The sequence below is a fragment of the Paramormyrops kingsleyae genome, chromosome 1, assembly GCF_048594095.1.
Source record: "Paramormyrops kingsleyae isolate MSU_618 chromosome 1, PKINGS_0.4, whole genome shotgun sequence".
Lineage (NCBI taxonomy): Eukaryota > Metazoa > Chordata > Actinopteri > Osteoglossiformes > Mormyridae > Paramormyrops > Paramormyrops kingsleyae.
This window is the reverse complement of record NC_132797.1, coordinates 60794442-60807698: the sequence shown is the minus strand read 5'-3', so window position 1 is coordinate 60807698 and position 13257 is coordinate 60794442. Positions and strand designations below refer to the sequence as shown.

Genomic DNA, 13257 nt, shown 5'->3' with positions numbered 1-13257 from the left:
GCCCAATGCGACTGCGTATACGCCCACAAACAACCACGTGAAACCAAAGGAAAACATTCCATTCGCTGTGCGAAAAGTATTGATTCTGCTGCTGAGCTTTAAGTGAATGACATACCTGTTTCATAGTCAGACATTGGGTGCGCTCGACTTCATGCAGCCGCTTACACCGCTGTCTAATGACTTAGAGGCTTTGATTTCTTCAGACAATTATGACATTATAGGAATAACTGAAACATGGATGAGTGACAATGATGGTGATGAGTATAATATGGATGGTTATACGTTGTTCCGTAGAGACCGGATAGGCAAGAAGGGAGGTGGTGTTGCAGTATACGTAAAAGAATACTTGCAGGCAAGGGATCTCACTGATAAAAATAAAAATTCAGAAGCTGTATGGATAAAACTTGATGCTAAAGATTCAAATGGCCTAATTGTCGGGGTTTGTTATAGAGCACCTAATGTAGCTGTAGAGGAAAGCAGAATATTATATGATGATATCAGGATTATGAGTAATAAAAATGATGTGGTGGTTATGGGTGATTTTAATTTACCTGGGATACAGTGGGACACAGTCTCTGGCTCTTCTGTAAATGAACTTGAGATGGTGGAATTAGTACAGGATTGTTTTTTTACTCAGTTTGTTAATACTCCTACCAGGGGAGAAGCCCTTCTTGATCTCGTTTTCTGTAATAACCAGGATAGGATTGGAAAATTAGAGGTTTTAGACCCATTGTACGGTAGTGATCATAACATGGTTAAATTCGAGGTTAATTTTAGTGTCCGAAGAGCAAAGTCGAAATTAAAAGTATACAATGTTAGGAAGGCTAACTTTAATGGTATGAGACGGAAATTAGAAACTGTAAACTGGACAGAGTTAAATAGCAAAACAGTAGAAGAGGCATGGGAATTTTTCAAAAGCACATTGTTGCAAGTGCAAGAGGACTTCATACCTGTTTCCAGCAAAACTAAATCTAGGAAACGACAAACAAGGTGGTTTACTAAGGAAATTAAGAATAAAGTCAGGAGGAAAAGGGCTCTGTTCCACAATTGGAAAATAACTAATGATTTCAAAATTAAGCAGGAGTATCTAAGTCTACAGGCAGAGTTAAAAAATGACATTAGGCTATCCAAGAGGGATGTAGAAAGAAAAATTGCATTGGAGGCTAAGCATGACAGTAAAGGTTTCTTCCAATATTTTAACTCCAAGAGAGCACTAAAAGCTGAAATCACTAATTTGCAGGATAGTAAGGGACTTATAATTGATAATGAAATTGATATGGTAAATGAGTTTAATGATTATTTTTCAAGGGTGTTCACAATAGAGAACACAAGTAACTTACCACCAATTAATACGAATACAGCATCGTCTATGACCAATATATGTATAACTGAGGTTGATGTGATACTAAGCCTAGCTAAACTCAAAATAAATAAATCACAGGGGCCTGATGGCATCTTACCTATAGTTTTAAAAGAGATGAGGGGTATTATTAGCCAACCTTTAACTTTAATATTCCAGAAATCGTTATTTGCGGGTGTGGTACCATCAGATTGGAAGCATGCTAATATAACACCCATATTCAAAAAAGGGGATAGAAGTAATCCAGCAAACTATAGGCCAATCAGTTTAACTAGCATTACTGGAAAAATAATGGAAGCTATAATTCAAGTGAAAATAACATCATAAAGGATAGCCAACATGGATTTAGGAGAGGTAGATCCTGCTTAACGAATCTACTTGAGTTCTTTGAGGAAGCTACAAGTGAAATTGATCACAAAAAGGCCTATGATGTGATTTACTTAGATTTCCAGAAGGCCTTTGATGTTGTCCCCCACAAACGGCTCTTACTAAAGCTTAACACTAGAAAGACTGACTGGGTCAATTGACCCAAATCAAACAAAATCACTGCTATTTCTCATTGAAGTTCTTGCTACAAAAATCTGAAAAAATCTGACTTTTATTTTTTTATCATTCTTGAACAGAACATGGTAACACAAATGAAGTTGCTGGTGAAATTAGTATTTTACAGCAGTATATACCTAGAAAGACTGACTGGGTCAATTGACGTAATGTCATGCAAATGAATTAGATAACCAAGTCATAATAACAATAACATAATAGTCATAACACCATCACCGACAGGGCGACTTGAGAGAAGAGTCAGCTGTCAAGTCACGGTCGCTTGTAAACGCAACAAAACTGTCACTACCTGTGACACGTGCAAGCGTCCTGTTTGCGGCAAATGCTTGGCCAAAATATGCATGAGCTGTCAAACGAAAGCTAACTGAAGCTAACTTTTTTCAGATTTCTGTAGCAAGAACTTCAATGAGAAATAGCAGTGATTTTGTTTGATTTGGGTCAATTGACCCAGTCAGTCTTTCTAGTGTTAAAGCTGCAGGGATTTTAGGAACTGTGGCAGCTTGGATCAAAAACTGGCTAACTGACAGGAAGCAGCGAGTAGTTATTAGAGGCACAATGTGTTACGGCGTGTGTAGCACGGAGCGGGGAAGCAGGCGAACGGAAGCCAGGGATCGGGGAATACGGAGTTTAATCCCAAAAACACAGAGCACGCAAAACAACACAACACAACAGTGCATAACGTCAATGACCGGACTGGGGATACAAACGGAAACGCGGACTAAATACACTGAACTAATGACAACAATCCGAAACAGCTGTAAAACACTGGGATTCCACATGAGGTTAACGAGGGGGCGTGGCACACAGTAGGATCGGACGGAGCGGGGCATGACACAATGTCACAGTGGACCTCCGTTCATAGTGGGGTACCGCAGGGTTCAATTTTAGGACCACTATTGTTCCTAATTTACATTAATGATATTGACACAAATACATACAGTAAACTGGTTAAATTTGCAGACGACACCAAGGTGGGCGGGGTAGCAGATACTAATCTAGCAGCAGAGAGGCTTCAACGGGATCTGGATTTAATTAGTGAATGGGCTGATACTTGGCAGATGAAATTTAACACAGATAAATGCAAGGTAATCCATGCAGGGAGCAGAAATATAAAGTACAGATATTTTATGGGTTCCACTGAAATAAAGGTAACTGATTACGAGAAAGATCTCGGTATGTATGTTGATGCTTCCATGTCCCACTCTCGCCAGTGTGGGGAAGCAATAAAAAAGGCGAACAGAATGTTGGGTTATATCTCTAGAAGTGTGGAGTTTAAGTCAAGGGAGGTGATGTTACACTTATATAATTCCTTGGTAAGACCCCACCTAGAATACTGTGTGCAGGTTTGGTCACCATACCTCAAGAAGGACATTGCTGCCTTAGAAAAGGTGCAACGAAGAGCTACGAGAATGATTCCTGGTCTTAGAGGAATGTCTTATGAGGAGAGGTTAGCGGAACTGAATCTGTTTAGCCTTGAGCAAAGGAGACTAAGGGGGGATATGATTCAGGTCTATAAGATTCTAACGGGTCTGGATGCTGTTCAGCCAAATGACTATTTCAATATTAGTCTAAATACTAGAACTTGTGGCCATAAGAGGAAATTAGCGGGAGAACATTTTAAAACAAATTTGAGGAAGCACTTTTTTACACAGCGTGTAGTTAGAGTATGGAATAGTCTTCCTGCTAGTGTAGTGGAAGCTAAAACCATGGGTTCCTTTAAATCAGAGCTAGATAAAATTTTAACAACTCTGAGCTATTAGTTAAGTTCTCCCCAAACGAGCTTGATGGGCCGAATGGCCTCTCGTTTGTAAATTTCTTATGTTCTTATGTTCTTATGTCTTAAAGCAATGCATTCTGGTCATGACGCAATGCAGCATGGTTATTTATTTATTTTTTTTCTAATCCAGCGAGAAGGGTCTGGCTGCAGATATCCACCGGGAGGACTCCACTAGAGGGACGGAAACACGTGATCTCCACAAGCGAATCCGAACATGACGTTATGCAAACATGCATGGAGGTGGTACCAGATATCACATAATCGTCACACACTGCCCGGACTTTAACTCGTCCGAACAGAAATCGAGTCTTTTAAAGTATATACTTGTTATTTTGGTGATCGATTTAAATTATATTATTAACATTGGAAACGGACGTTAATAATGTATTTTAATTCTACAAGAAGGGTGTCACACCCCGCTCCGTCCGCTCCCGATGTGTGCCACGCCCACCTCGTTACCTCGTGTGATTCCCTGATTGTCTCTTTCCTGTGATTCGTTACCCTTAGCCTGTGTCTTGTATTTAGTCCGTGTCTAAGTCAGTGTACCCCAGATCTGTCATTGTTGTGGTGTCACGTTGGATGTCCTTGCCTGTCCGTCCCGTCCTAAATAAACCCCGTTACCTGAACTTCTGGCTGCAACTCTCCTGTGTTCTGGTTCGTCGGATCCCGATGCTGACAGAATGACAAGTCTCCCGGAAAGCACGAAGCAGCAGTCCGAGCACCACCGGCTCGGACTGCTGCAGGACTTTGTGTACTGGCATTCCCAGCCCGAGGTACAGGAGGACCCGGTAGCCCTGGAGCTGGCTAGCCGGGGCCGGGACCTGCTCCTGAAGGAGCGCCCGTCGGGGCAGGACTACCCGCTTGGCAAAGCCCGGAGATGCCTCCGTCGGCTACAACGCCGGCTCGCCGAGCGAGGGGAGAAGCTGCAGGAGGAGACTCCGTCGCTCTTCCTGGGAGCCTGCTATCTCCTCCCCGCCTGGGATGACACCATCGCTACGAGCCTGGCCAGCTCTCATCCGGAGCAGCCCCCTCCGATGGAGGCTTGTTACTATCGGCCGGAGCGTCTGGGGCAAGGCGGAATTCGCGCCGCAAGAGACGGCATTCCCCGGGTTCCCAAAGCCCTGAAAGGGAGGGCGCCCACGCGCTCAGCACCCTTCCTGCCGGCTCCGGACCTGTCCGATCCGGACCTGCATGTTCCGGATCTGCCCGCGGCTGCGCTGCCTGCTGCCGCCGCCGATCTTCCCGCAGCTACTGCTGCCGCCGCCGATCTGCCCGCAGCTGCTGCTGCCGCCGCACTGCCCGCGGCACCGCCTGCTGCTGATGCCGCCGCTCTGCCCGCGGCACCGCCTGCTGCTGATCCCGCCGCTTTGTCGGCGGACCCGCCTGTCCTGCCCGTCCTGCCTGACCCGCCTGTCCCGCCTGACCCGCCTGTGGCTGCCGCTTTGCCTGCAGCTCTGCCCGAGGTGGCGGCGGTGGCGCCCCCTGCTGGCCGCGTGATGGCGGCGCCCGCCGCGGCGCCCCCTACTGGCCGCGGGATGGCGGCGCCCGCCGCGGCGCCTCCTGCTGGCCGTACACCGGAGGAGGAGGACGATGCCGCTCTGCCCGCGGCGGCTCCTGCTGTCCACTCGCCTGACCTGCCCGTCTCACCTGTCCTGTCCGGCCAGCCCTGCCCGCTTGTCCTGCTGGACCTGCCTGCAGTCCCTGCAGCTACCACCGCTACGCCTACGGTGCCCGCCGAGGCGCCCCCTGCTGGCCGCGTGCTGGCGGCGCCCGCTGCGGCGCCCCCTGCAGGCCAAGTGACTGCAGCGCCCGACGAGGCGCCCCCTGCTGGCCGCACACCCAAGGTGCCCTTCGAGGTGCCCCTTGCTGGCCATGTGACGGCGGCGCCCGTCCGGCCGGCACCTGAACTGCCTGTATCGCCTGTCCTGCCGGCTCTTGACATGCCTGTCTCACCTGTCCTGCCGGCACCTGAACTGCCTGTCTCGCCTGTCCTGCCGGCACCTGAACTGCCCGTCTCGCCTGTCCTGCCGGCACCTGAACTGCCCGTCTCGCCTGTCCTGCCGGCTCTTGACCTGCCCGTCTCGCCTGTCCTACCGGCTCTTGACCTGCCCGTCTCGCCTGTCCTGCCGGCACCTGAACTGCCTGTCTCGCCGGCACCTGAACTGCCCGTCTCGCCTGTCCTGCCGGCACCTGAACTGCCCGTCTCGCCTGTCCTGCCGGCTCTTGACCTGCCCGTCTCGCCTGTCCTGCCGGCTCTTGACCTGCCCGTCTCGCCTGTCCTGCCGGCTCTTGAACTGCCCGACTCGCCTGTCCTGCCGGCGCCTGAACGGCCTGTATCGCCTGTCCTGCCGGCTCTTGACATGCCTGTCTCACCTGTCCTGCCGGCACCTGAACTGCCTGTCTCGCCTGTCCTGCCGGCACCTGAACTGCCCGTCTCGCCTGTCCTGCCGGCACCTGAACTGCCCGTCTCGCCTGTCCTGCCGGCTCTTGACCTGCCCGTCTCGCCTGTCCTGCCGGCTCTTGACCTGCCCGTCTCGCCTGTCCTGCCGGCTCTTGAACTGCCCGACTCGCCTGTCCTGCCGGCGCCTGAACGGCCTGAGGTGGCCGCGGTTGCGCCCCCTGCTGGCCGTGTGATGGCGGCGCCCGCTGTGGCGCTCCCTGCTGGTCGCGTGCTGGCGGCGCCCGCCGAGGCGCCCCCTGCTGACCGGACGCCCGAGGCGCCTGCCCAGGCGGCCCCTGCTGGCCGCACGATGGAGTTACCTGCTGCGGCGCCCCCTGTTGGCCACGTGCTGGTGGTGCCTGCTGCGGCGCCCCCTGTTGGCCACGTGCTGGTGGTGCCTGCAGCTGCGTCTGAGGTCCCGGTGCCGCCTCCGCCTGCACCCACGCCCACCGAGGCGCCCCCTGCTGGACACATGCCCGCGGCCCTGCCTGAGGCCGCCTCTCCCGAACTGCCCGCGGCCCTGCCTGAGGCCGCTTCCCCAGTCCTGCCCGCAGCTGTGGCTGCCCCGTCTGCGGCCATGCCCGCGGCTCTGGCTGCCCCGCCTGAGGCCCTGACTCCCTCGCCATTACCCCGGCAAGGCCGATGCCCCCCAGGACCCCGACTCTCCGTCTCCAGCAAGGGACGGGGACATAGGCGTAGGACCTGGGTCCCGCCCTCCCTGCCCCCTGGCTCGCCCGTTCGGCCCCTGGCTGTAGCTCGGTGGCTGCCTGCGGGTCCTCCGGCTCGGGGTCGGCGGTCGCCGCCGGATCCCCCCCTGGATCCTCGGTGCCGGTCCTCGGTCCCTCCTCCGGCTCCATGTCGGTCGCCTCCGGGCCCCCCTGCTCCGGCTGGGCGTTGGACGGCGCCTTCGCCGGCTCCGGCTGCGCCTCCGCCTGCCGCGGCTTCCCCCTTCTGCCTGCCTGCACCGGTGTTCCCTCCTGCTCCCTCCGTGTCCCCTCCGTCACTCCCTCGTCCCGTTCCCTTGGCCCCTGGGTGGTCCCCTCCTGCTCCCTTCTCCCTCGCCCCTGCAGCCCCTCCGGCCGCTGCCTGTCGCCCGCCTGGGTTCCTTCGGGCTCCCCTTGTTCCTCCTCCCTTTCTGCCTCCTGTCTCTGCTCCTCGGCCCTCTGTGTCTCCTCTGTTCACTCCTGGCCCCTTCGTGTCGCCTGTGGGTGTTCCCTCTGTGTCCCCCTTCTCTGTTTGCCTGTCTGCGTTTCCTGTTCTTTGTCGTGTCTTGTCGTTCTTCTCGTCCCTGTTCTTGTTCTGCGTCTCCGTTCTGTTCCCTGTTTTTGGTTGACGTTCTGCTTTGTTTTCCAGGTCCTGTGTTCCCCGGTTTCGTCCCGTCCGTCGCCTCCTCTCGGGCACGCCCGGTGTGCGCGCCTTTGGGGGGGGGTTATGTCACGCCCTGCTCCGTCCGCTCCCGATGTGTGCCACGCCCACCTCGTTACCTCGTGTGATTCCCTGATTGTCTCTTACCTGTGATTCGTTACCCTTAGCCTGTGTCTTGTATTTAGTCCGTGTCTAAGTCAGTGTACCCCAGATCTGTCATTGTTGTGGTGTCACGTTGGATGTCCTTGCCTGTCCGTCCCGTCCTAAATAAACCCCGTTACCTGAACTTCTGGCTGCAACTCTCCTGTGTTCTGGTTCGTCGGATCCCGATGCTGACAAAGGGATGTTAATAGCATGTGTTATTTTTATTATTTCGGTACGTGTGAAATTCTCACTTTAATACGGAGCCCCCCCCACTGCGCATAGTGACGTTGGAATGACATCTTTAATATGTCGTTTTTGGACGTCCAATTTTGGTCCACTGAAGGGGTTGTTTTGTAACGCCAGGCGACGTCTTTTTTTGACGTCTAATGAACGTCTAGTATTGACGGCCGTGGGACCTCCATGTATGGGCTATTTATAGTCCAAATGTGGTCGTTGTGGACGTCTTATAATACCAAAAGCAGACTAATTTTAGATAATGTGTATGTCGTGTCTCGACTAAATTCATATATAAATGAACAATTTCACCATGCTTTCAATTAAAACTTAAATTTAAATAACGTATTGCTGCGACGGGCAGATGGAGGTATCGCGAACAGAGAAACACGGAGACTACTCTGTCGGAGAACATCCACTCAATTAATAATCCGTACAAGGATTACATCAATGGCTATTTACAACTGCACGCGGGGCATGCTGGGACATGAGCCCAGCCGGTGCTACAGTGTATACAACAGAACAGTACAGAGCTAAAGTATCATGAAAAGTAAAAAACATAATTTAGCATTAACCAGGTTTAGCAAGCTGGATGTTAATTTGTTCGACCGGGCATCAAGCTGCTGCCAGATTTTGAAATCCCGCGTTCTGCACGTGCACAAAAGTGTCCGCGAGGGATGTGGATAAAACTGTTACAGCTGCTCTGCACTACTCAGTTTTCACATGGTTTTCAGAACGAACATAAAAAACAATGCACGATAAAATTTATTGTCATATCAGCGCAAATGCACATAAAATACGTACGCATTGGCATAATAAATCATGTTTGTTTCGAAATAATCATCTGTATTCACATTTATTATGTTGATAACAACAATGTTGATATTTGTAAATAAAACTATATTTCCTGCACCTGTCATAGTCGTCCAAATAACGTCAAAAAAATTACGTTCAAATGTTGAATGTCATATTGACGTGCAAGTTGGGTCATGGATGGACGTTCAAATTGTGGACCTAGTTTGGACGTTCTATAGATGTCCAGAATTGGTCATGGACTGACGGACCTAATATAGACATGATCTGCACGCCTATCCGACGTCCAATGTTTAGTGGGCCCGAAGTCCCATAGGGTGATTTTTTTTTTTAAATCGTGTGGCACAAGTTATTTTCTTGTGCTCACAAGTTATTCTGTGCGCACAAGATAATTTACTCTGTATTTGAGGCCGAGAGTAATATGACAACTATGTCTACCAAAACTATGTCTCGACGTCTAAACAAATCAAACTGGAAAGACATTTATTTACAGTCAACAAGTAACACCATGAACTCATTTTCCATTTTTTTTATGCTGCAAACTGTTTCTTTGGCATTAAGGGTGAATTATACAGTCCGTGTTTATGGTCGCGACAGAGGTGAAGCGACATGAATTCATGCGACATGACAATATTTCTCCTTCGGTCATTATCGTTAATCATAATAATACACTATGATAAACAGGTACATTAAATACAATAAATAGGTGTCAGTAATATCAAAAAATGTTACTTGAACTCGGTGAGGTGAACAAATCAGCAAACCAATTAAAGTAGAAAACATAATCTGTCAACACAACCGAACAAAACATCAGTGTCAATATTAGTAGGCATAACCCTATATTCCGTCAATTTGCGAATCATATTCAAATAATCAAAAGTACTACATAATAACTTATATAACTTGGTCACAATTTATTGCACGCAGGCTATATTTTGTGCATCTTTAATATTGTTGACACTGATGATTGGTTCGGTTGCGTCAAGACATAGCCTACTATGTTTACCACTTTACTCAGTTTGTTGATTTGTTCGCCTCACCAAGTTCTCTTAACATTTCTTGTCATTACTGACACCTATTTATTGTATTTATTTTACCTGTTTATACCTGTTTTATTATTGACTACCGATAATGAAATAAAAAAATATTGTTCATATCGCTTCACCTCTGTCACGACCATTCATACGGACTGTATACCGCAGCCTTAATGTCAAAGTATAGTGCGCGGCAACGTTGTATTTACTCCTTCCAGTAATATTAATTACAAGGCTGTTGTATCTTATTGTACCCTAATGCCAGGTCTAGCAAACGTACAGTAGTACGGCGTGCTGAAATAAACCTCTTACAACATGACAGCTATACCCCAGCAAACATTTGGACGTTTGATGACCGTTGAAATGACGTCCCTCCGACACGTCCCGTCATGGTTGAAAAATAGTTCCAAAATGAAAGTTGAACGGACGTCTTTGACGTCAACTTGCCGTGTATTCGACGTCTTTTCTGGACGTCTAATGCGTCGTCGTCTGGATGTTTTTAAGATGTGTTTCTGCGTTATGTCAGTGTACTAATTAGCCTGAATATAAACGTCCTTATTGTGAAATGCACATCAGAATATAAATGGTTCAAAAAACGTCCAAAATCAGTCCAGTCAGACCTCAACGTCTATACAACGTTTAATCGACGTTTACATTACAAAACATTTATTTGTATTAAATAAGAAAAAAATATATATTTATATAACATATACATACATATAAATATACAGATAAATATATATAATATATTTAAATATTTGTGTGCATTACATATAAACACATACATACACACATACAAATATAAAAGTATACATTTTTAAAAAAAGGCTAAATATATAGTAGAACTGTAAATAGTAACAATTAAACATTAGTTAAACAAGAACGAAAAGAACAAGAACAAGCACATGAACACACACATGAATTATTTCTGTCAACGGGCTCATTTCCTATATCCCCAACTCTTCCTGGAGCATGTTTTAGGTGTTCAGCCATTGCTGCCTCAATCTCGGAGTCTGTTGCATTTGCGCTCCATCTTTTTACTGCATCTGAGGGTTGAATATTAAAAAAAATAATAATTACAAAAGGGCAAAATTGTCTTTATGATCCTACAACAACATTAAAAATACATCTTGGAACAACATTATCAGTTTCATTAACGAAGCATTTGAAAAAAGTAATCAACATGCATTACACAACATTTTTCTGTTGAATAATCTTTGGTTAATAAAAGATGTTCTGCATTAAATGTGTGCTAGGTGAATGAAAAAATAGCATGTCCCCTTCCCCTTCAAAACCACTGTGGTTGAGCAAGTTCCATAAGTAGGTGTGTAACTGTGTGAAAGTAAACAGGACATTTCTGTGGTCTTTAAGACAATATTCCTTCAATAGATAAAAGGTACCAATAAAAATAAATAAATAAATAAATAAATGTACAAAATTTCACGTCATAAGGCCAAAATTACCTTGAATTATATTGAATATGATTGCATCTCTAAATGGCTTCTTTTGCAGTTGGCCACCACCCCTCATGTTGAATTTTGCCATTAAGGCATGATTCTGTGAAAGAAATTACTCAGGATTACTTCACCATCAGGAAAATTTACTTGTAAGGTCAATATCACAATTATTGTAGTTGTAATATTATCAGCATGTTACTTGCATGCAATGTTAAATCATACATTTTAACAACCACTCATCTGTCAGGAAACAAGTTCCCTGAACTATGTTCTTATCCATATCCACATTTTTTGAGACAACTAATTAGTCATTAATGGCTTACACTGAAATTATGTTTAGATTTTTTGGTTTTCAGTCTGGCAGACTAAGTCAGTAGACATCTAAAACCTTCTGAACTAGAAAATAGGCATGTATGTGAGGAGATATAATGTGTGAAAGATTAAATCTGTAATAATAAAAAAAAATAATACCCAAAGCTGGGTTTCTTATTTTGGCCAGAATATACATTTACATATACATTTTATTTCTGAATTATGCAGCAATACAAACAATGCAAGGTAAAATACATACCTGTTCATGACTTTATTGACACAGTCCCTGAGAGAAGATCCCCCAACTCTGGACAGTTGCTGAACATAAATGTGACATCACAATCTGTAATACGATATTAAAGCACAGTTCAACTTTCCCTGGCAGTGTCTCTTTTGAAAAGTGTTCAAGAACATAACGCTCAATACCATAATAAATATACTGTCCACTGCATTTATTTTGAACTGGCACTCCTTGTGGAGTTTCAAGAAGAGTTCTAGCGTCTTTGGGAAGTCTATGGCCATGACGTCTGAGCACATCCAGAAGCTCATTTAATGCCTTGTGGGTCTGGTTTGTAGCAGTAGCCCAACTAGCCAAGTCCTTGTGAATAGATGGTGTTTCAACAATTGAACGTGAAGCCTCATCCAACTGCTCAGACTCAGTTTCAGTAGAATCAGTATCATAATTGTATTCTTCTTCATGTCTAATTGACACCACTGCTGCGCTAACAGAAGAACTACAGGCCACCATAAGATGTAATTCGTCGTGTGTTGATCCCTCCGTGAGGGGACTGCCCTCTCCCGCCAAGGCTGGCTCCACTGACCCCTCAGAATCAGAGCTGCTATCATATTCCACTAAGGAATCAACCTTTGCCCTTCGTCGTCTCCACTTCCTCTGGTACTCAGAGGACATGTTTAGCAAATCTAAAATTACGAAATTATTTTAAAGTAGTTACTGAAAACATCCATGTTAAAATTCATTTACAGACGCCAGCCCATGTTATTCTTGAGCGCTTCCTACATTTTGCTCAACATTTCACAGTCTCTTTCAGGTAATTTACTTTTTGAAAAATCTCAAAAGGCTACATTGAACAGTAAAACTTACTGGATCATTAAAACATACTGGTATGTTATTATTGACTGAATTTCATAGCTACTACAATATTTACCATTTGCTTGGGTTTTAACAAATTATTATTTTTTTTACTTTATTTAAAAGATCTTTCACTAAACATCTCGCTTTAAAGTCAATTTAAGCAGTTACAACAGCACTTCTTGCCCTACCAAACGCACTACTGATTTGCCCTCCCCCACTCCAATCTTATCTGAAATGATATCTTCCAGCTTCTGATTGACTGAACACACCTGATCCAGGTAACCAGCAGTGGGTAGGGCAGGGATAATTAGAAAACAATTAGGCCAGGTGTCCTTGAGGACCAGGGTTGGGAACCCCATATCCATTACACAATGTTCCTGCAGTAGCATGAAACTGCTCTGCTCATTTGTAATTATTTTTTAAGGCAGTGAAGCAAAATCCAGCAAACTTAACATTTTGGGGACTTGGTCATTTTGCTATCAGTTTTCCACCAAGAAGTTTGCTCAACTGCATAAAATAGCTCAACTTAAGTGTAGAGACCGCATGGGGCTTTATACCTGCGAACTCATGCTAACAGAGTTTGTTTTTAGGAGCAGCCTAACGTTAACACTACTAACTTTTAGCCTGCTAGTTAATTTTAGCCAAACTCAAACTACATTTTAGTTCC

General features: G+C 46.3%; 1 long non-coding RNA gene across 1 annotated transcript; it reads right to left on the bottom strand.

The window, feature by feature from the left end:
- Positions 1-10221: 10221 nt before the first annotated feature.
- On the bottom strand, positions 10222-13257 carry LOC140592942 (uncharacterized). The gene is made up of 3 exons (XR_011993393.1): positions 11757-13257; positions 11192-11285; positions 10222-10774 (listed from the first exon to the last, which is right to left on the bottom strand). It is a non-coding gene; the product is annotated as an uncharacterized lncRNA (long non-coding RNA).